The 24,172-nt window shown below is 43.2% G+C and overlaps 1 long non-coding RNA gene across 1 annotated transcript in view; it reads right to left on the bottom strand.

Annotated features, from left to right (window-relative positions):
* Positions 1-9,304: 9,304 nt before the first annotated feature.
* LOC144762030 (uncharacterized) overlaps positions 9,305-24,172 on the bottom strand; it is a 29,617-nt gene continuing 14,749 nt past the window's right edge. The window contains exons 2-3 of the long non-coding RNA XR_013596010.1: positions 18,247-18,396; positions 9,305-9,575 (exon numbers count right to left, since the gene is read on the bottom strand). This is a non-coding gene — a long non-coding RNA (uncharacterized LOC144762030). The remainder of the gene's footprint in view (positions 9,576-18,246; positions 18,397-24,172) is intronic.

Below are 24,172 nucleotides of genomic sequence, written 5' to 3' on the forward strand. Positions count from 1 at the left end.
TCAGTCTCTTTTCCTCCCAGGCCCTTTCAGCCTCCTCCTTCTCTTTCCATAGCCACAACCTGGTTAGCTCCAGTTTGAGTTTCTTCTCTATCCTGTCCATCAGCTCCTGTGAGGTCAGACCCCTGGCAGACACACTTGTCCCTGCTCCATCCTGAGCATACAGGGAATTTAGGTCATCTGCTGGAGGTCGTGTTGGATTCTACTGGTACCTCAGGCCCTGGGCTGGGTACTCCCTCTTCTCCTCCTCTGTCTCATCCTTCTCTGAGGTGGCCTGCCATCTCTACCCCCTCAGAGGTCCTGAGGGCTACCTTTTAGGTGAAGATTGGTAGCCTTCTTGTCTGCTTTCAGCCCCTTCTGCTTGCAGAATTTCAGCAGCCCTTTTGACGATGTCAAAGTTGCAGGAACCTATCTCAGTGGTGTAAAAAAGAAAGCTAGGGCACTTACATTTAGAAAAGGGGGGAAGGCATTTGAAAAACTAAGGATGAATGTAGAAAGGGACCACTTGTGTCAAATTATTTATCGGGTAAAATCACTGTATGGTACTGCACTAACACAAGTCCTGATTCCACCATTGCCATCAATGTAAAAACGTTGTTGAATGGCTGGGATGTGAGCCCTCGTAAAGCAACACCCACAATCTCTTGCACTGGGTAGCTTGGTAGAAAAAAGCATGGACCTTGACCTTTCTTCCCCAAGTACTTTTTCCAACACTCAATTACACCCTTGAAAGCTTCTCATCCTCACAGTTCCCTTGTTCATCAATCAATTCTATCATACTCTCCCTTTGGCCCGTCAGCGACCCCAACTGTGCGTCTGGAATGGTCTTTGTTGTTTGTCCCTGGTCGCCTTGCTCTGTACCGAGCCGCTGGCGGACAGCTGTTTCTTTAACAATTGCAGCACCATCATCTTCTGAGGTGGGATTGAACTTGCTGTCCTCCTCTATCTTGCTACCTCAATCATTGATTGCTCACTGGCCTGTCTCCTGTGTGCATGTTCCTGCTCCACCTAGCCTCTGTTCCCGCTGCTGAGCTGTTGTCTCTTTAGCTTCTTGTTTTTTCAAGCGATGCAACCACTTCTCCCATGAACCTGATTATGCTCCTGTTTTGTGCAGACCTCTGTTGGTGGTCACCTTATAAAATATGTTTCCACTTTTACTATGAAAGGGGCAGGGCAGCGGTTCATGGGAAGGTCCATTAATGACAAACCCCCCTGTCCAAACTGAGATGCACAAAGCAGTGTTTGCAGAGGCACACTGTGTGCATGATAGCGCCCTGAGTTTATCTGTCCCAACAGTGTTAAACCAGCATCTGCTGAATGATGTGACAATATTTATCAAAACCCAAGCTGGCGTCCTCAAGCAAAGGAACTTTCTAGAATGCTGGCTGGCCGTGTCTTTCATCTCCAGTCCTTCTCCTTGCTCAATGAACTTACTTAGACTTTTCAATGGTACCCTCTTCCCCAGGGAGCTCTTTCCCCAACCCTTGGTCTATACTGTGCACTACTACCAGTGTTGATTTCAGTGAAGCACCCTGATCTGTCGCCCCTCATGTTCTCTTCTCTTGTCTGGAGGCCTTCCGCATCTTTGATCTGTATTTCTGATCTCCTTGAGATAGGGCGCACCCTGCCTACCTTCATCTTCCCTCTTACCTGCACACCATCCATCTTGCAATGGTCACTTTCATCCCTGGAAGTTGAAGTGCTCCCCTGTGAGATTTTATCCCTTTCGACTGGGAATTGGAACTTCCAGCAACACTCGGATTCACTCCTTTCATGGGCCCTTTGTAATTCTCCTTTTAATATCCTCCATGGATCCTGTGCATTCATTTGCTTGAAGCTCCTGAACTCCTCTGTGCTTTTGCTGCCATGAGGGAGTGTCTGTGTCATGTAGTTGGTCCACCAAATGGGGTTGGCCAACACTGTAGTCCTCTGGGTGAAGCCGCACCTTTTGCTGTACAGTACATCTTCAAAAACATAGATTGGCAGCAGTCCCATTCGCCCAGCACCGAGCATTGGTCCTCACCTCACTGTGCAATCCCTTGCCGCTACCACTTTTGTGTGACCTCTTCTGGTGGACCCGGTACAATACAAAAAGCGTATTAGTAGCAACACAGTTGCTCCATTAATTTGAATGCATTCAAAACGTTTGCAAAAAAGAGAAAGGTGCTCAGGTTAAAGGGATGAAGGATGGGTTAGTGATGGTGGTTCAGGAGTGGGGGTTGTGGACAAGGACAGGGTAGTGTGACATATATACTTATATATGTCACACTACTCTGTCCCGTAATTTGCAAATGTTTTTAAGGCATTCAAATTTATGGAGCAACTGTGTTGCCACTACTGATAAATCTAATCTAATGCAAATAAACTGCATACAATTGCAACAGTGACTTCTAGAATTCTTAATGGTAAATGCAACTAAAATTGTTTATGTTTTAAGCTATTTGTGCTACTTGACTGCTTTTTTTATTGTACCGCATCTGTAACACAGGTCTTGTAGACTATTGGGTATCCCCATTGATATATAATACTCTTCCGGCAGACTTTTTTATTCATCCTTTCTGCCTCCCTCCCCCCAGAGGTTGGAGTCTCTGCTGCCTCTCTGGTGTCTATGTTCCCTTAAGTGTACCTAGGATCCTAGGTCCACTAGCCTGTTCTCCCCCACATACCCTCTGTGACGGTTGTCAGTTACCATCAGGAAAATGTTACTGTGCACCTCCCATGACGTATGGGGAGGCCACAGGCCAGAGCTGCACAGATGCCACTCTACTGGGACTTGCTATGGATGCACTGAAAGAAGTCAAAATCCAAGTAATTTTCAATGACGATTTATTGAGTAGCAGATTACTTGGAAAGAGCCCCACCAGGAGCAGCCACCCTGCTGCTCAGCCCATACACCCACTGTCTCAGGCACTCCAACATTCCACACCCCAGCTTTCTCTCACACAATCATTCTGGCTGAGCAGCAGGATACCACACCCACCACCATCAGACCTGCAAGTGCAGCCTCAATTTGGTCTTGGATTGGGTGCCATTTTCGTTCATCCTGCATTAAGAGCTGTAGGACACTGAGGACCAGATTTATCAAAGACAGCGTGCTGCGCTGCGTGGCGTGGCTTGAAAGTGATAGGGCAGGAATACACCTTACATGAGACTGTATGGTGCATTTCTGCTCTCTGCCTGTATTGGCACACTAGCTGCTGCCTAGCACCAACGCAGGTGTGCTTTCATTGCACAGGATTCTTTTTGGGCAGGAATACCATTCTGCACAAAATCAATCCGTAGATGCATTTTTCCTCTTTCTAAGTGTTTCTGCAGAATGCAGCAAACTTAGAAAGAGAAAACAAGGAGCTATTTGTCATTAGTGCGTCCCTCTGAAAGTGTAGCATTTTGAAACATTCCCAGGTCTATCAATCTTAGTAAATCTGGCAATGCAGCAAAATCCATGGATGGATGCATGGGAACACCAACACTCCATCCATGGAACTCCTCACTGGGGCAGAGTAACAGAAGTCAGCGGCTTTGGCTGCTTTGTGTCCCCAGATTTACCAAACCATACAAGGGACAAGCAAGGTGGCCTTGCATTACTCGGTACATTTTAGTATTGTGTTGCCCTTGTGACACCATGTGTGATGCAAAACCAACACAACACCATGATAAATCTGCATTGCATTAATGTAAGCAATTTGGCCAAACGGATGCAGTTTTGCTACATCTGTGCTTTCCCTGTTTACCAATGTTCCCTTGAATAGAGGACATTCGCCCTTGAGATTTGCAGCTCATACCAGCTCTTCATGTGCAGTGAAACTACCTCCCAACTCATTGGGATGCAAGATCTACACCCAAGGACCTTTACAATTAGGTGAAGAAACATTAGGGGCATATTACTCATGCTTTTGGTCCCCCTTGTGGCATGCAAGGGGGCACAAGGGCTTCACAAATCAAAGTCAAATTTATCAAGCTACACAAGGCAACCTCGCATAGCCCTGAGTGGCTTCTTGCATCTGGAGTAATGCAAGCCAGCACAATTTGCAGCCTTGCGTTACTCTGCCCCGGGGAAGCGTTTCATGGATGAAGCATGGCTGTTCCCAAGCATCCACCCATTAATTCTGGCTAATTCCCAGATTTCGGTGGTAAAGCCGGAAATGTGCCAAAATGCTACGGCTTCTCAGAGGAGGTGCAATGAGAAGAAATATCTTTATTGCTCCTCATTGTTTCCTCCCAGGATTGTTTTTGTGGCCCTTTTTGCACAAAAGCAATACTCTCTGCAGTGCAGGCACCCTTGCACTGTGGTCAAGGGTGACTACACTATAGCGAGGCAGCACATTGAGCGTCAGCGCAAGGAAAGGACATGAGTGCGCCGTATTATGTTAAATATGGCGCATTCCTGCTCTTTTCATTGTACGCAAAAATTCTCTTCTTAGGGACTGTGTTCAGTAACAGAAAGGAGGCAGGCAAGATGAAGAGCCCAAGCACTTTATGAGCTCCACTTCACCCTAACCCCTTACCCTCTAGGGTCCAATCCTCCTCAGCATTTGTCCTTAGGGTTACTGGAAGTACACATGGTGGAGCAAGGACAGTATACAGTTTCACTAGAACTGCAGTCAAAACTTGATTGATGAAAAATGCTTTGTCGTGCCATTTTCATATAAAGTGTTCGACCATCACTGATCTGATAAGTTGCATCAGCTGTGGAATCAGGTATAGTGTGTTGTGGGCAAATGAGAAATTCAGTGACCACGGGGCAAACGTACAAAAGAGAATTTAGGTGTCATACAGCGTAGTGCTAAACTGATGCACTGAGAGAGTCACCCAGCAAATGAACGTCACAAATGTGACAAAAAAGCTGTAGCAGGAAATCAGCAACTGGGTGCCTGGAAATAAAAAAACAGGAGGCACCCATGACATCAGCTTGGGTCTTGAGGGATATTGTAACATCATTCACTGGCTGCCAGTTTGACTCTATCGGGACAGATACACTTGGATGCCTGCTTTGTGCATCCCAGTTTGGTCTGACGCACTTGTCATTTATGGGCCTGACCGTGAGCCTACACTCAGACTTTTCTGTGGCAAAAGTGGAAAAATAGGGACTTATTTGTGAGAGCCTTGCATCATGTTTGCACTAAATAAACTGGTACACGCATGACTCAAAGCTATGAGTAGGTTTTATGAAATCACACAAAGCCACTTTGTCTGCCTTTGAGTGGCCTCATAAATCTGGAGTACGGTGACGCAGCACAAATGGCTGCGTTGTCTTACTCTGCGCAAGGGAGGCATTACATGGGTGTTGTGGTTGGTGTTCTAATGTAAATCCCATGGTGTTTGACACATTGTGAGAAGTTGGCCTGATAGGTGATGTTTCCAATTCTGGAACCACCTATTATCAGACCAAACAATCCCTTATGGTGTCTGGTTGTAAGTCAACCTTATTAGACAAGCTATCCTAGGGGTAGCATGGACTAAGCAGCCTAAAGACTTAACTTAAGAGGTCGTGTTAAGCGAGCTGTTTTACCACATACAATCCTGTAATATCAAATGAAAGGACACCACACAAGTATATATTATAAAAATATATGTGTTTATTACTAAAAACAATCCCCAGTATTCTTTATGAATAAAGGGGCACAAGCGTTAAATCAAAAGCACTGTTTAAACATACAAGTTGCACAATTATGGATGAGGGCGGGTGGCCACTCAAACCATATACTAAACAAGTGGTATAAGAGATGCCACTCGAGCAGTGGTTAGGCCTAGGGCCTAGGGAATCGCTGGGAGCAGTCAGGACAAGCAATGCTGAAGTCGGGAATGGCCCTCGGGATTCGGGAGATGTGCGGAAAGCGCACGCATGCACCAATGTTAACCAATGGTGCGTAAAAGTCATAAAGTTAAAGTTTAAGGACACTTAAGGACACTTCCGCTGGACCTAGAGGAACAAAACTTAACACACAGACCCTAGAGATGTGCACCAGTGTGGGAACACCGGCGGAGCAAAGTTACCTCACCCACAGGAAGTGGGTGCACAGGGTCGAAGAGGCGTCGGGTTTTGACACGCAGGTTCTTGGCGCTTGAAGCTGAAGACGCTGCAGGCGATGTGAAGGAGAAGTGTCCGGTGGATCCAAGGGTGGATCTGAAGTGGTGAAGACCTGAAAGCAGAGGGGACAGTGTTCAAAGGCACTGGCCAGTGACCACGTGGAACCAGATTGGAACCAGGCAAAGTCGGGTGCAAACAGGTGATGAGGTGTTGCTTCTCTCTGCAGCCACGTGGACACGAAGAGGTCAAGGACGTCCAGGAGTCGATCACGAGCTGTCCCTCGAAGGCTCTAGCTGATGGCGGTGTCGGCAACTCGATTGAAGCAAACAAGCCTTGGCTAATGCAAGCCACGGGGAAAGTGAAAAAGGCTTATTACTCGGACCAGCAAGGTCAGAGCGGGTACTCCTTTCTACAGGAGCGAGGGCAGGTCTGGAGCAACCAGACCCACAGTGTAAATCGTAGGTTTCGTCGCCAAGATGGCCGCTGACCACGTGACAAGCGGCCGGGATGGCGAGTCGAGTGGCACAAAGCAAAAGGGCCCCACGCAGATCGTGGAGATGCTGGAGGGCTGATCTTTGGTGCAAATGCTGCTCGATTGTGGGGCTTCTCAAACCCCAAAGCACAGAGTCGAGGGTGCCTCGGGTGCTGCGCAGTCAGCGTCTCGGGGGTCTTTTAAGATGTCCGCTCCCACGTCTCTCGGTGCCTCCACGGGTCCCTTCTTTGCAGGGACTGTGGATCGGGCTGGGAGAAGTCTGGGAAGCTGGGTCTTGTCAGGCTCTGCACTCGGGCTCTGGCGGGAGGTGGCGGCAAAGCAGACGTCGAGGTGCTGGGTGGTGCCTGTGTTCACAGGGTGGCCCCTCCTAGGCCACAAGGGAGATGCTCTTCAGTCTTCTGTTCATCAGAATGTCGAAGTCCAGTCGTCTTCTTAGTTTAAAGGTGATTTCAGGATGATCTGATCTGCATTGGCACTGCTCCCACTCTTATTCGAATCTGGGGGGCGTGATTACCTGCTAGGTCCCCCCCTATGGGTGGGACCCAGGAAGTGGGTGGATACACCCCCTTCCTTTGATCCAGGCCGCCCTGGCACGAGGGCTGGAGTGCCCCAGAACCGGTTTGGCCGGATTATGCAAGGGGCAGCCTTGTGCTCCCCATGCAGTGTCTGGTTTCTTTCAAACCTCCCTGCTACAATCCACTATCTCCTGTCTGAGGGGGTGTAACACCTCCCTGCAACAGGAAACCCTTTGTCCAGGCCCCATTTGGCTGAGTTTCGGTCAGCTTCAGGGGGTCAGACTCTTGTCTGTGGCAGAGGCATCCATTTTGTGGATCTAAGGTCCTTTTAGAAATTAACCGCATTTAAGCAAAGCAACATGTCCTACCCCTCTAGAGGGGTGGAATGCTATCCCCGTCGCCAGAACTGGCGAGGGGATAGTATTCAAAATCGTATGACACCTTACACGACATGTTTTGATAAAGCCAAACCAGAGTTGCTATATAACCGCGAGGATTATAAGGCACTTAAGAGTATATGGTATGGCATTATCCTGAAACAGCTTAGGGAGTTGTTCCCGACAGCTGCAGACAGGCTCAGCTCATGCTAGAGCTCCATCTCACATAAAACCACGCACTCTGCCTCCAGGATTGATGAGGCCTTCCATAGGAGTGGCTCACAGGTTTACATGTGTCCAGATATAGGTTTAGATATAGGTATACTATATCTAAGCAAGGGGTGATTACACCACCTTACCCCAGCTGAGTGATCAGCCAGTTGTGTCAATTTAAGAACCAGCCAGGGGTGGCAAAAGATATGCTGCAGCCCCTGGTAGGCCTTGGTGGCCCCTATGCCCTGGGCACCTACAGTGCATTATACAGGGGCTGACAAGGAGTCCATTTCCAATTGTGGTATGTACCTAGGGTACATGGAATCCATTTTACAGAGAGAGCAGATGGCCTGGGGCCCTGATTAGCAGGGAACCAGGTCAACTAAGTCAAAAAACCAGCTAAACACAGGCAAAAAATCCGGGGTAACCATAGTCAGGTAGCCACCTTCCTACACACATTGCCAGATTTATCAAACCTAGTAAACCTGGGAATGCTCCAAAAAGTTAAGCCTCCCCAGCTAAACTGTAACGAGGAGCGATATCTTGATTTCTTCTTATTTTTTCCTTTTTCTACTTTTGCTGCACACCTCTGTTTTCCTCTTTCTATGTGTGCTGCACACCTCTATATGTGTCCCTTCCTGCACAAAAACAATCCTGCCTGCAACGGAGGCGCCCTTGCGACATGGTGCAAGGGCGCCTGCATTGGCGCTAGGCTGCCGTGACGGGAACGGCATAGGTGGACAGGACAGGAATGCAGTGTATTGCTTAAATACAGAGCAATCCTGCCATTTCCCTGTGGCAAGCCGCAGCTAGAGGACCCAGCTGCGGTGTGCCATACATTTTGTAAATATGCCCCATGTTTTATAAACCCTTCGGGGCTGATGACGAGCTCAGCTCGACCTGAGCGTAACCTGCTGTACGCTCATGACGAGCTCAGCTCGTCATGTAACGCGGTAATTTTGAAATTGCCGCGTACAGCGGGAAAATGCACCGCATGCATGCGGTTAAAGTGAGCAACAACAATAGAGGTCCGCACATCACAGGAGCATAACGTGCAGGATAAGACCTTAAACCAGGTTCCTCCGATATTAGACCTGGAGTGTCTTGGGGAATGTTTGCACTTCTGTATCGAAGGGCAAAGATATTCTTATCTAGAAACCAAATAAATATTCAAGATCTGCCTTTCACAACTGACACGGTGCACTACCTGTCACCAAAACCACACTGGAGGGCCGCTAGTTAACACACACCTGCAGGAATTGTTATGAAGTTCAGAATCCAAGAGCTCCTAGTTAACAAGTATAAGTCGATTGGAAAACCCTTAACACCACGGGCAGCTGTGCTGACTAGCAGGGGCTGTGATTAATATGCCGGCTCTTGATGAAAAACAAAACATGAATTTGGGACCACCCAATACATCATTGTCTAAAGACACTTTTCTGTTTCAGATGTTTTATTCTTTGTAACTATTCATAAGTGCCCATTCTGTAAACTCCTTTGGCAAGAATGTGTGTTACTCTTGTGTTGCTGCAGCTATTCACTTATTTAGGCTTGGCAAATGTATGCTTTCCTCTCCTAGCAGCTCCTTACTCTGCCTGGAGCTGATCTTTCTGCAGTGCACTGCGGTCACCTTTAGTGCGCAATAACAAAAAACACATCAATAAACAACCAAACAGAGGGATGTGAAGCAAAATGGTTTATTTTTTTGTAAAATGTTCTGCATTGGTATACTATTTATCACCATATGCAAACTAAGTAAGCATGCTTTTGGCACACGTTCTGAAGCACCTCATACTGCTCTGATTAAGGAAGATTAAATGGAATCACACATGGGCTGTCTAACCACGTCCACAATCTCAGATGCGTTCAACTGCAAGATGCAGGCGCCCTCCGTGCTTTGAGTCCTACTGCCATCTTCTGGTGGTGTTCGGAACTGCCTCAGGGGCCGGAAGCTGTGGAAACAAGAATCATCAGCGCCTAGTGAGTACACATTGAGTTGTATATAATCCTTATGTGCAGCGGTTTATAGGTGGTTTCTTGGTAAATATAGTCAAACAACTGTTTTGTGTCCAAGAGCAAACTTTTCCTTAGTGTAAATAATCCTGCTACTTTAATGAAGGTTTTATTTGGCTTGGAAACTATGCTACAAATGATCTCTAATTTAATATTACAATCTCTTTATGACATCATTAATTTAATTTAGAGCAGATTCACTAAAGTAGATTTATGAGGTCACAAGACCAGTGCCAAAACCTGTATACTCTTGAGTACTGGCTTTCTCAGCCTGACAACAACGGCTGTTGTCACTTCAGCGATTAGAAGAGGAAGAATTTTCAGTTCACTTGCATTCAAGAACACGAGACAAGAAGGGAGGTACATAATAGATCTGGCATGACAACCCTGCAGTCTGCAAGACATCATCCTATGTGAAACAAGATTACTTTAGAAGCCGTCCCAGAGTCATTAGACGATCATCCAACTGCTTTAGAAGTCATTTTCACATCTTCAAGCTCTTGAAGTCATCAGCAAAGTTTAGAAATTTAAACCGGATGATTCGAGGATGACTTGAAAATTAATATCTGGGGTGGCTATTCCTGGTGACTTCTGGAGGATTTAAAAATGGCCATCTGAGTACTTCACCATGTGTGACAATTTCTGATGATGTCATGGTGGGTATCTGATTTTTACCTCACAAGATGAAATTGCTCATGATGACTTGAGAATGATTTGAAAATTATTTGTTGAACAGCACTACCATTTTTAAAACATTTGAATTTTTTCTGATTGCGAAAATAATTTGCTGCTTAATTCACATGTCACCCTCTTCAAACCTTTGTCAGCAAAATATCAATTATGTTGGATGATTTTTTATTAATATTTGAAGATTACTTCACAACTGCACTATATGGAGTTAGAACATTGCAAGACTGCAATTCTAGCACTAAATAAATTAACACATTTAGTATAAACACATCTATCAGCAGTTATTGCCCAGTTGACACTACAAATGCCAATATAATTACTGTAGAATCTCAATACTGATACTTTATTTTAATTGTTGTGCAAGTAGAGTGAGCGCAAGCCACATTAATGTGTGCATAAAATATATGTTGAAACAAAGTTAAACAGTTCAGTTCATTTTATGCTTATAGCCAATATCAGCAGACTTAAGATTCGATAAGAGGAAGACAGCTGAGCTCAGTGGAAGGGTACACCTACTGCATATGACTGCATATAAGTTGCAGCTCAATGATTTGAAACTTGGTAATATCAGCATAGGCTTTTACGCAAAAATAAAAATTTAAGTATCAGTATTGAGCTTATACAGTAATCATAATGTCATGCTCAGTGTCAGCTGTGCAATAATTGCAGATAGTTGTGTTTATACTAAACGTGTTATTTTATTTAGTGTTCAGTGTTGGTAGCGTTGTCTTGCAATGTTGTAACTATAATTAACAGGTGTAAAGAATACCCATGGTAAAGATTGTTGATTTATGTACTATGTACTACAGAAGGATAAGGGTCACAGCCAGTTCTTATAAGCTTTTAGCAAAAACCATGCATGCTAGTCACATAGCAAAGCAATGGGCACATTAACCCAATGAACTATCAAAACAGTTTTTAAAAAATAGCTGTCAGAAAAAGCTGTGTTTCGTATGATGCTGACAAGGTAATTAATCTAATGAAAGTTGTCAACTTTTTGATAAATATCAATAGCAAAATCTACTGTTTTCTTTGTTAAACTGCATGCGAGTTGGACAGTAAATCTTACTATTGAGAATACTGATAACTGTGTGGCCACCGTTATTATTAGAATTATCAAAGGTACTTAGTGGAATAGCACAATAAAACCAGTGCATGCTCAGGCAGTAAATCTCATTTTACACATAGACTCCAAGTCTGTAAGCTATTATTTTGTAAAAACAATTCTTTGGATTGGAGCTGCAGCATCACGGTCTCCTCCTGTAGAACTCAAGTTGTCATTAAAGTTTGTTGATAAGAATGTGAAGGGCTTTTCCTGCAATTTACCTAGTTGATTTTTGCCCACCTCCAGTCCTTCTTGGCCAATCAGCAATTGGATTGTTGCGACTAAACAAGCAATCTGGTTTCTCGACTACTGCTCACTCTTCCTGTTCGAGCAACACTTATTAGGGAACCAAAACCCATTAGAATGCTAGCAAAACCCAAGTACTGTAGCAGCTCTGTATGTCATACTGAGATAAAATGGAAGAGCTCACACTAAGTGCAGTGATTCGGTAGGAAAGTGTTAGGTGGGAGAAACAAAGGTGAGTGAGGGATAAAGCTGCCTCTCCCCTGCTTCCTCCCAGGAGGAGTAGGGATGCCTCTTGACTTTTTAGCCGCTTGGGTACTCTTTTCTGATCAGTAAATCCCGCTCTTTCTGATCTGCAGTATATTTCACGCTTAACACTTTCTATCCCCTTCTCTCATCTACTTTCTATACTCTGTAGTCCACCTTCCTGATATATGCCCGCCTAAGAAATCTGATACCCACACATGCACACACACTCATGCACGTTTCACATCCTCTCTTTTTGTACACACATTATACAACACATTCGTTCTTTGTTTTTCTACCTTGTCAATATCCACTTGCTACCTCCCATATACTCTCCGCATCCACCCCGTATAGTGAATACTGTACACTTTGTAAAGTTGAATCCTTAGTTTATTGAAGAATAAAGACCCCAGCCAAAGCATTGTACTAACTGCAGCCATCCTCTCCCTTCTCTGATTTCACATTCCATATTAATCATGAGCATCCGATCAGGTTCCACAACTAACGAGACAGAGAAGGGATAATACAACAGTAACATTCCATTACATACCTTTTGTATACAATATAGTAACACAACCCATCTTCTCCTTTAATAAACAACAACAACAAAAATGCTCCAAACAAAACATTTCCTCTTATAAGACTAAAATGAAAAAATAGCAGAATTTGTAATATGAAGCAAGAAGGAAAGTGGATGAACAAAAAAAAGAAAGAAAGCTTAATCACAAATAAAATCTTTCAATGTTTTTGGCTTTCTAATTGTCCTACCCATTCAACTTTCTTGGAAACATGAAGAAGAAGAACTTTCCCTGGATGTAGATGGTACCCGACCATCCTCTACACAATCAGCACAAATTTCGTGGCGATTTAACAACTTTCTAATTCCCTGCATAAAAGGAATTCATTTGTGATTGTTGTGTCCCTTTATTAGCAACATCATCAAGCAGCCAACTAGATGTTAGAACATTATGGGCCATATGTATCTAATAGTCATTTTGTGATTCTCAAATAGGGATTTTTTGGGAATTGCTATTTGAGAATCTCAAAATGCTATGTATGTAGGATTTGTAATACATTTTGAGAATCCTACATATTCCTTAATGGCGAATCGCAAATTGCGATTCGCAATTAAGGAATACCTCCCCATTCATTCCTATGGGCCTAGAGGCCCATAGGAATGAATGGGAAGATATTCTCAATTTGCGATTAGCAATTTGCGAATCGAAAATTGAGAATGCAATTTCAAGGGTGCAGGTGTGTCCAAAGGACACCCTGTTGCACCCCTGAAATAAGCATGGGTGCACATGTGGCACACATACATGCCCTAAGGGCATGTATGTGCTTCACATAGCACTTTGAAAAATGCAAAAAATTTGCATTTTTCAAAGAAATCGCAAATTACCACCAACTTGAAGTTGGTGGTAATTTGCGATTCCTTAAGGCCAATTTGCACTTTTTTTAAGCTTCTTACATTGCATTTATGGAATCGCAAAATTTGCGATTCCTTAAATGCAATCACAAAATAAGGAATCTTAAATTTTGCGATTCCTTATTTTGCACGCAGATTTGTTTAATACATACCATTTTGCAAAATTGCATTCGCAAATGCTGAAATTCTGCAAATTTCGGCGTTTGAGAATGAACTTTTGCTTGATATATATGGCCCTATCTTTTTTTGACAAATGTAGACTATTTTCTACATGTTCAACTTCACCTTCAAATAAACCGATCTGTCCATGTGCTAAATTCGCCCATCACGCAATTTGACAGAATTGCACAAAATGTGTTCCACTTGTAGGGGTTTAGTGACTCTACCTCCAGAATTACCACAAATTCAGTTTTTTTTCACCCGTACATAATCACCATTCGTAATACACACTTCCTTAGACGTTATTTGTTATAATACAACCTAATTTTGTCTTTTCCAGTGATTAAATTCCTCTTGACGATTGAGGTAGTCTGTTCACTCACCTTAGTACACTTTAACCAGCCAGTGTTATCTATGGTGTAAGAAATTCTTCTACTCGTGACTTGTGACTTGAAAAGGACTGAAACCAGTCACACATGGCATAATCCTGTATGACCACACCATTTTACACATTCATCTAATCCAGTTGACTCAAGCTTCCTTAGCTAAATGGATAGCCTTTTTGAGCATCCTGTTAAAATGCTCAACAGCGCCGTTACTAGCTGGATGGTAAATTTATGAATAATTCCATTCCTTCGCACCAACCTGAGTGAGAATCGCCTCCAAACCCTTACAGCAGGCATCAGTATGTCAGTTCATCAGTTGTAATTAAACAGGAGCAGAATTACGCCTATTCCCATTTCCCTTCTAGAAACTCACTGCTCACAAGGAATCAAAAACCTTGGTGCATGCAGTTAAGTCTCCAGAGTGAAAAAGGGATGGGGAGAGAGAAGAGACTACCCTGGTTACGGTTCTTCAGGAAGAAATTTTTATTTTCTTCTTTTATTATTGGTAACCTTTCTTCCTCACTGAGAACTGTAAGAAAACATTCAACAGTAATTAACCTACTCTCTCCCTACTCTTCCACCTCACATGTATGCATAAACCTACTCTCTCTACTCTTCCACCTCATATGTATGCATATCTATATCTAAACACTTTAGTCGAATACCTCTTACTCTCAAAGCTTTAGATACCTTATGTGTTCTTATTCTTTCTTGTAAAGTAAATTATTCACATTGCTTTACCAAATACGTACATTCCAAACGTTCTCAGCTTTTCTATTTTTGGGTGTGTACTTGCATGTCTGGAGAAGTCAGCGTTGTCAGTGTTGAACTCTTATCAAGGAAAGTGAAATATTTCATGAGTTCAAATTTCTTTTAGAGCGTCAACAATAACTAGGATTCAAAGGATATTAGGCTGTGAGACTGTTCTAAGACACATAAAACTGGATTTTGATGAGCAAGAATTCTTCGCTTTGGACTAGCGCTAGAGATGCTAGTATAGTCTGGGAGAAATGAGCTCTGAGACTCAGATACTATGAGGAACATTCAAGAGAAGAACTACAGAGACTTAAGAGTTCTATTAACCAAACTCAAAAGAGAGATATTAAATTCTAGACAAGAATGACTTGCGCAGTACTGCAAGACATCTCTTTCATGAGTTTCTACCTCCAGCAGGGCCAGGATGCCCAATACAGGTAACAGCAACACTGTATGAGTCTCAATTCATCCATCCATTCATTTATTGGCATCTATTAGGTTCTTGGACTTCCACCCAACTTTTGAAATATATTCTCTATTGCCGCTCACAATGCTTTTCCAGTCATTGTCTTATAACACAGCACCCACACTTACATCTGGTCTGGTACGTCACTCATGCATCAACAGATATTCATTTCTAGTTGATCTCTTATCCTACTGAAGACTTCTCATTACTTTCTGTGTCTCATTTTTACATTTGCTCTTACATTTTTCACTCATAAAACATACCTTCTACTCGGGTTCCTTCTCTTGGGTTTTCCTTACTTACTATACTGCACCCCCTCCAAATTACTATAGTCTAGCCTCCTGAAATACTTGTATACCATCTTATCTCCACATATCTGCTATAATAATTGCCCCCTTTTTAACAATAATACCCCCTTGAGAGCCTTCCAAAACAGAACAATGATCTGGCCTACCACGTTTGTACCAAAAGAAATTCAGGATCAGCAGGATCACTCAATCCTTATCTCAGACCTCATTTCTTATCTCAGACCTCATTTCTTATCTCAGACCTCATTTCTTATCTCAGACCTCATTGGGTTACATAAAACTCACATTTTTGCTGGCACAGAAACATGATTTTGAAACAGCACTGAATTGACTGTAAACACAATATTACCAACCAGCTACCTCGCTTTCTATTGCAACAGACACACATTAAATAAAGGGATGTAGCAGTCGTATACATCTCCCAGTTCAAGTGTACAGAAATCCCAGGCACACTTTGTTATTCGTTTGGATAACTATCAGTGGAATTCAACTTTTTGGTGCTTATAACAGTACCTAATATCCCCCAAAATACAGTTGTACGTCAGACTTTCCACTACCTATGTGAACATTTACAAGACAAGGGCAATGACATACTGCTAATGTATGACTTGACAAAGAGCATTTGCTAAGGAAAGATTTCCTATTATTAATTCATGCATTTAACATCTACCAATATACCAAAGGCTCAACCTCCCCCACAGCTGTCATCTAATCATTAATTCATGACAATAACTGGCCCATCGGAGCTATTCATCACGCTCGATATCTTGAACAGACAACAGATTTATAAGGTTCTCCACTGCCACATCCAAACCATAAAACATCACAACCCCACACAAACCCTTCACATCTCAACGAGAATGTACAAGGACATCCCACCAAAGGCGTTATCCTTAGTTTACTCCACAGGCCCTTATAATGTAGATGTTTGCAACACCCCAACCATGTCATATACTGCCTCACTTCTAACAAAAATACCCCCTGTTACTTGTATTGTACTTTTACAAATAAAACTGTTTTACTGCTCTTCTGATTTTTTGGGTTAAAACTGACACCCTCGCCTAGAATCTGGACTACTGGAATTTGTTACACGTTAAAAATGTAAATAAATAAATAAATACAAAAATAAATACCTACATTAATAAATCCTGTTTTTGTTTTGACTTTACCTATTCCTGTTGGAGAGTAGTTAAGGTGTGAAGAGCTTTTTTCTACTGGTTTGGCACTCCCCTGACTATTTTAGCCTGTTTGTATTTTTTTTCCAGCTTGAGTCAGTTGTACCCTCGGCTCTCTTTACTGTTTTGAGAACTCTTTGTGCCATTCCTTAAAGTACTAAAGCCCAGATTTACAAAGGTTCTGTGTCAGGTTTGGTTTACTTTTTTAACACAATCCCAACATAAAACCTTTTAGAGGATTTACAAACCAACTCAAATTGGTATTTGCTTTGGTTTGTAAGGAAAAGTAACGTGCGCTGCTTTGCATTACTTACCTTCAAGGGGCTTTACATGGGTGTTCCCATGCAAACACCCATGTTTTTTGTACACAAACCAGTTTGGGCCCTATAATAACGCTGGCAGGCGTGAAAAAGCAAAATGTTTTCATTTCTCCTTTCTTTTCCTAATTTGCGCTTGTGCTGCACTGTACAGCACAAATAAAAAGTAAGAAAAGTTGTTAAACTTGTCATAGTATTTTGTACTAGAAGGGTACCCTACCAGTACAAAACCTATACTGTCTCACACACACACTTGCATTATGGCGCAAAGGTGTGTGTGGCACCAAGCAGCAAAATTCTGTGCTGCACTAAGGAGAGGGGAGAAGAATGTAATATCTCTGAAACTGTGGCTCTCTCCGGCTCTCTACTTGTCTTGTCAAGCAGCACCATACCTGTGAGTGCTGTGCTTTGTTGCCTCCACCTTGCATACACCTTTGGAAATCGGGCCTTGGTTTCATCTTCTCTTTGTTCTTCAGCCATCATTCCTCAATTCTTCTCTTCATACTTTGGATCTTCACCTTGAGCCCTAGAGGCTCTTTATGTCTGTGCTCCTTTTTCATATATCTCGCATAAGAATCAAAGTGCACTGTGGAGGCCTTCACCCCTATCTCAGTCATGCCAGGTCAAGGTTAGAAACACTTGTTCTGCACCCGGCCTTTGACAAAAACATGTTTTCAAGTAATACAGATGCTAGGTCTACCTTTCTTGAAATTCTGCCTTCCATTTAATCTGTGAAACATAGCATTTATTTGTAAGTATTTATGTATGAGCATTTCTATCTGATGTGCAATATATAGTAGCATGGTGCAACGTTAGGTCATTGGCGCTAGAATGGTAACGGGGTGAAGGCGATGCATGGGACATAACAACATTGTGAGTGTAGTATATAAAACAGCACACTGCCCTAGTATTGAAATAGGGGCAGGATCCAGGTCAGCTCTTTGACCACAAGAACAAGCTGCTCCCCCACGTGTAGCTCCCCAAGAGAGGTCCAAGCCCCCCAACCTTAACATCATGTGCTACCCACTCTGTAGGCACTCACTGGTGTGATCACTCTAAGGGCCGATTCCAAACATGGCACATGCCTTGTGTGATACTCTGCACCAGTGGACTACACAGTCCTAACATATCCTCTGCATCTAACGATCTCCATGCACTGATACTGTAATCCACACAAAGGACCGGTGCACTGCACATCATCAACATGCACACCATCAACATGCTTTCTGCAGTAACTCATGGTGAGTAACTTAGTCATTCCGTGTGCATTCTCCCAGCAGCATTGCAAGACCATACAAATAGCTGTTATAACATGAGGTACATGACTTACCTTCTTAGAACACTGGCTCTGTGCAATTGATGCTACATGGTTGTTCGCAGCACTTCTGTTTTCCTGGGCACTGGTCATCACAGTAGCAAACAGTTATTAGAGGAAGCATGTTGCAGTGCTTTTGGACAAGTGGGCACTTACCAGGTCTCTCTGTGAAGAGAAAGGTTGCACCTTCAAAAAACTTGCTGATGGGTCTTCTTTACCAAAGCCAAACAATTACAAGATTCCTCACCATAACCAATGGCACTGTGAACTGACCAGCTGGGGTGTAGTATTACGTTCTATTCCAATCGGTAGCACTCTCACTTGACAGCCCTAGTAAGAATACTACATTCCAGTAGCCCTAGACAGCGATATTGGGGCTACCAGAAGCATCATGTATGCTACCACATTCGCAAGTATTTAAAATAATTGCAGCTAGCAAGCCAAGTAACCTCTTCTGAGCATTAAATACGTCCAACATTTGTGTATTAGAGGCTTTAAGGAACTGGCAGCCACAGAAGCTATGAGCTACTATCCCTCTCGAGAGAAAAGATCTACATTTTCCCCAGTCAAAAGTGACTTAAGTGGGCAATGAGTCTCTCTAACCGGACACCATAGGACCATCTCTTCAAATGAGTTTAGATAATTAACTATGCATCTACCTGAACATATTGGATCAATTATAAACAATGTATCACATCGACAGAAGATGTAGGATTCTAGCACATGCATATATTCATATCAGGCATGTGATTTCTGAGACTTTTAAGGGAGGGTTTCAGATATCAAACTTTAAAATGCTTGTTGGAATATTCTGATGAAGAATTTACAGGATCAGGCTTCACACTGCAGAGCTTACCCTCACGTGGGAGATTTGACTGGTATTTGTTTTTATGCATCGGAGCTAAAGCTCAGACTTTAACAACCTTACGGACTACAGCCTCTCATAGCAGAGCTACAGTATTAAGAAACTGTGGCTTTAGACCCCGGACCTATCGCGCTGTTTGCAAAGATCTTACAGAGATTGGCAAACATAGACAATAAAAAGCAGAGCTATTTCTTAGGCAGGCACAGAATGTACAGTCTCAGGCCTCAGATAGCAGTGCCCTCCCTCAAATGGCGCATACCTCAAAAATTTGGGTCTCATATTATGACTCTCTCACGTCACTCAGTATACACAGATCTAATGTTTTAGGACTTTAGGAAGGAGGGCGGTTCTGTCCTACACTCAGTTAGTTGCTACCTACATGATTTCCAGTATTCAGAATTCATTTTTATTATAACTTGTGTTAGTTTAGGTAATGTGTGCGTACATGCAAAAAGGTCACTTAGAGTTTTACTGAGCTGGAGAATCAGCATATCCTGGAAGAGCATCCCCCTGCAACTTCCACAAATTTGTGGGTCACCCTCTCTACTAGAGGCATAATACCTGCTAAGTATCCATCGGCAGAGCCACAGTCGGCTCCTCTGGCAGAAACCCTTGACCTCGCAGCACATCCTCCACTGGGCCACAAGGGTACCATGGCATTTGATCAACCTTATTATTAACACTTATGTTTATTAGCATTTCAATAAATTCAGTAATACAGCCCAATATCGGCACTGTCCTGATTTTTATTTTATAGCCAACACTATAAGGCTCACAGTGCAAACATGAGCAAACTATCTCCCACAGGGGATGGGATTGTGCTTACTTTTTCAGGTCTAGCCCAGGGGTGTTGGGGTGGAGGGCAGGGTAGCCATGCGGGGTGATAGGAAAACATGTTAGGCATGTCAAAACCAGGACAACCCTCCCAGGACACCCAACACTCCATGGCATACCTTGCCTACAACTCCAGGGACTGTGCTCCCTCATCCTATCAGGCTCAGCTTCACAGATGGAATCTGACTCCACAGTCTGCCCCTCAACCCAATCTTCTGCAGATTCCCATTCATCAACCACTTCCCTTTAGAATGCTGCACTAGATCTGTGTCGGACACCCCGTGCTTCCTCCCTCTGCAGCTCCCTTTCCTCGCCTCCCGCCCAGCTTGTGCCAACCGACACCCAAGTTTCCAAGTTAGGACCCCTGGGTGATTTCCATGCCATGGCTACACATCATTTGTGCCAGGGACAAAGCCAAGTTCACAAATCTGTTCCCCACTTTCTTGGGGCTCAGCCTATGGAAGAGGCCCAAAAAATGATCTGCATGTGTGGTACCAGTGACCTAGACAGGGTCCTATTGTGTAGACTACCTCGCCCCAGGACATTCAAATCATGTGCTCAAAGTCAGTATCCCGTGTTGCGTTGTGAGGGCAACTTCTAGGCTCCCCACCACAGATAGTCTGAATCCTATCGTGGTAATGTACCTCCTATGAGTGTAATTGTATTGTATGTATTTCGACTCCCAGGACCATCACTGTATTTTTCTTCCAGGACCACCATGGCAGACCCAGTAAGGAAATCTTCACATCAGGCCCAAAAGAATGATGTGTGGGCTGCATCAACAAAAAAGCCCACTTGTTATTTACCAGTATTGAAAATTTAATTGCCATACAAGCTGCTGTTCTTTCATTACAGAGACACCAGCCTATCAGGCAGGCTGGAGACTTTCTAGAACTAGGCTAATATTTTCAGGTCAGCAGTTGTGTTTTTTCAAATGGTAAGTGATGATGGTGTGACTCCAGAACCGTGCGATGTTGATGATGTTTGTTGAATCTCTAGTGAGATGGTTAAAAGTTATTTGAAATATGTGGCTGAGCATGGGCTCATGGGAAAGTTACATACTTTTTTATGAGGGCCAGGCTTGGTAGTTCAGTCATTTCCAATGGTTTGCGTGAGGAGAGAATTTGTTGCAATGGAGGTGAAGAATCTGGAAAATGCTAGAAAAGAATTTGTAGATTTTAGGAATTTTGGACATGAAGAATTCAAGGTCTTTGCAGAGTTTGTGGGATCTGCTGTACATTTCCTGCGAGGCAGTAAAGCTTTTTTTAGCAATGATTCTATTAGTTTTTAATATGTGTAGCAAGTTAATCCTTGTGTAACTCTGTTTATAGCTCTCCTATGTGTCTTGCAGTATGTTTTGTCTCTCCACAATGTGACACATGCCACTACTGTTCCAAGTTGAGTTTGACATATTTCTGAGCAGCTTATTGTTTGATCGTAGGCCCGCCTAATGTTTACTGGATTTGCTTGGTGATAGAGTGTCTAGAGCAGCTCATAGCTAAAGGTTAAAGTTGACAAGCAATATTTTCAATCTTAGTTGTTCTTTGGTTTGTTCTATCTTGGTTCGATAGGTGGGTGTGAACTCCTCCTCAGTGCACCCTGGTGCAAGTGTGTCAGCGTTTCAATGATGATTGTTGTTCTGCAGGAAGGTGTCTCTTCCTGAACAAAAAACAATCCTCAATGGTATTTTGCTCCATCTATGTGCAGGAGGAGAAATACAAGTATTTCTACTTGTTACACAACTCTAATGCCTCGCCTGGGGAGGTGTACGGTTTTTGGTGCTGCCTCAGATTTAAAGATGCTTGTAAACCTGGGCCATGTCAAAAAGCAATGGGTGTTGCATTAGAACACCCACAGCAGCAGCACACATTGCATGCCCATTTGCCTCAGAAAACTGCATCGAGGAAGGCCATGTTTACAAGGCGGCATTGAACCACGTAAAGTGGTTTAGGGCCGCCTTGAACATATGGAACATAGCACAGCACCTCTGGAGCGTCACAAAAAGGAAGCTTCACTGGTGCAATGCTGTCGTAAATATGCCCCTACGTTGTTGAAGGCTGTGTATGAAACGAAGGTCCTGCCTGTTCACTGTAACGAGTGTTGGGGTATTCACCGCTGACAAACTGCATGTTATAAAGAAGACTTTATATTATTTTAACAAGGGGACCCAAACAGTTGGCTGAGGACCGTGGGTAGTTTATGTTTTGAAAGACAAAGGTCCGTAGCTTATCAGAATCAAGTTTAAAAATAAAATATAGGCCATAGTAGGAAACTATATTTGTCCTCTGTCCAGCCGAACAGGGTGTTTATTTCAACAATTTTTTAGAACAGTTAATTAGATCGTTTCCGGCACAGTCCTGTACCACATTCAAGAGAAGACAAAACAACAAATAAGGGAAAATATTTCACAGGCAAAGAGAGAGCAAAGCTGGCCACTTTTGAATTGATTTTAAATTGACGTGTTTGCCAGGAAACACAACACACAACCTAAATATAACACAATGGTTAGGCTGTGAGTGTGCTACAGAAAGTCGACGTTTCGATCCCTTAAAGCTCTAGTTACATGGGATCATCATCAGGACAGAAAATTGAACTGCAGTCCGCAACCTCTGCAGACACGGAGAGGACATCGTTCCCCCGCCCAAAGAACCCCATCTGTAATCGAGTCACTGCACTCCTACAGATACAGCACTGACCCCGACCCCGAACCGGGCAGCCAACCCCACTCTGGACCAAGTCTTATACCAGAAAAACTCGGCGACGAAATGGATGTCACAATCCATTGGCAATTGTGTGGACAGCGTCACACTCCAATCAGAAAATTGCCCCATTTTGCAACAAGACTCCCAACGATTGATTAAGGCTATCCCTATGCGCAAGATCCTAGGAGCCCAATACTGGGGCGGGTGCTTGATAAACCACAGGCAGGCAAATGGTTTCAATTTTCTGTCCTGATGATGATCCCATGTAACTAGAGCTTTAAGGGATCGAAACGTCGACTTTCTTTAGCACACTCACAGCCTAACCATTGTGTTATATTTAAGTTGTGTGTTGTGTTTCCTGGCAAACACGTCAATTTAAAATCAATTCTAAAGTGGCCAGCTTTGCTCTCTCTTTGCCTGTGAAATATTTTCCCTTATTTGTTGTTTTGTCTTCTCTTGAATGTGGTACGGGACTGTGCCGGAAACGATCTAATTAACTGTTCTAAAAAATTGTTCAAATAAACACCCTGTCCGGCTGGACAGAGGACAAATATAGTTTCCTACTATGGCCTATATTTTATTTTTAAACTTGATTCTGATAAGCTAAGGACCTTTGTCTTTCAAAACATAAAGAAGACTTTAGCAGGTTGCAATCGACACACAGATTGAAGTCTCACATGTTCACAATTTGTATGGCTTTGGCCTCTGGGTCAGAAAGTTAATTCAAGAAATAATTTAGAAAAGTGAGGTTGTGCCTTGGGAATTGGTAGACCACTGCTGAAATGCAAGAGCTATCTGGTTTGATGATGGGTAGAGGTCAACTAAGCGTTTAAATGATGGGAATGTTGTATCTGATGCAAGAAAAGTTGCCATGATGCTGTGACTCCGCGCAGAGAGTCCCTGGGCTTTGGCGAGTTTGGTGGCGGCATTTAGGATGGATGCAGAGGGTCTGATCATGAATCTGAGGCGATGGAAATTGATGGGGTCCAACAGTGGGAAACTGGGTCAGAAGGAGTAGTAATATACTAGTGAGAGATTGTGTCTTGGAGCGATGTGCGAGGCAGGAGAGGAGGTGGAATTTGGGAAATCGACGACATTGTTTTGAGTCTTCAAATCTCATTTTAAAGGTCAGCAAGATTCTATTTGACACAAAGGATTGTGACAACATGTGTATGGAGATTTCACTAGCTGTGTATAGAGATGTTTATTTGTAAAACACAACTATTGTAATGACATGTAATGACAATCAGGTGTACTGAGATCAATTTTGAATATGGGTTTCCACGGATCATACACAACTAAACTCTTTATATAGAGTGTGGTTTAGAAGATTGCATTACAGTCACCGAAATGATTTGAGACGAGCTGGTGATGCAATCGTTATAAAATTTCCTTCTGTTACATGTGATTTCTCAGCCCTGAAGAAGTCGTGTGATTTGATACCTGGATAACAGCAAAACACGTGTTGGCTGAGACTGGTGTTTGTGCAAAAGAAGACGAATAAAGAAATTGACATCTCTGTCAACATGGATGTATAATT

Source organism: Lissotriton helveticus, chromosome 6, assembly GCF_964261635.1.
Source record: "Lissotriton helveticus chromosome 6, aLisHel1.1, whole genome shotgun sequence".
Classification (NCBI taxonomy): Eukaryota; Metazoa; Chordata; class Amphibia; order Caudata; family Salamandridae; genus Lissotriton; species Lissotriton helveticus.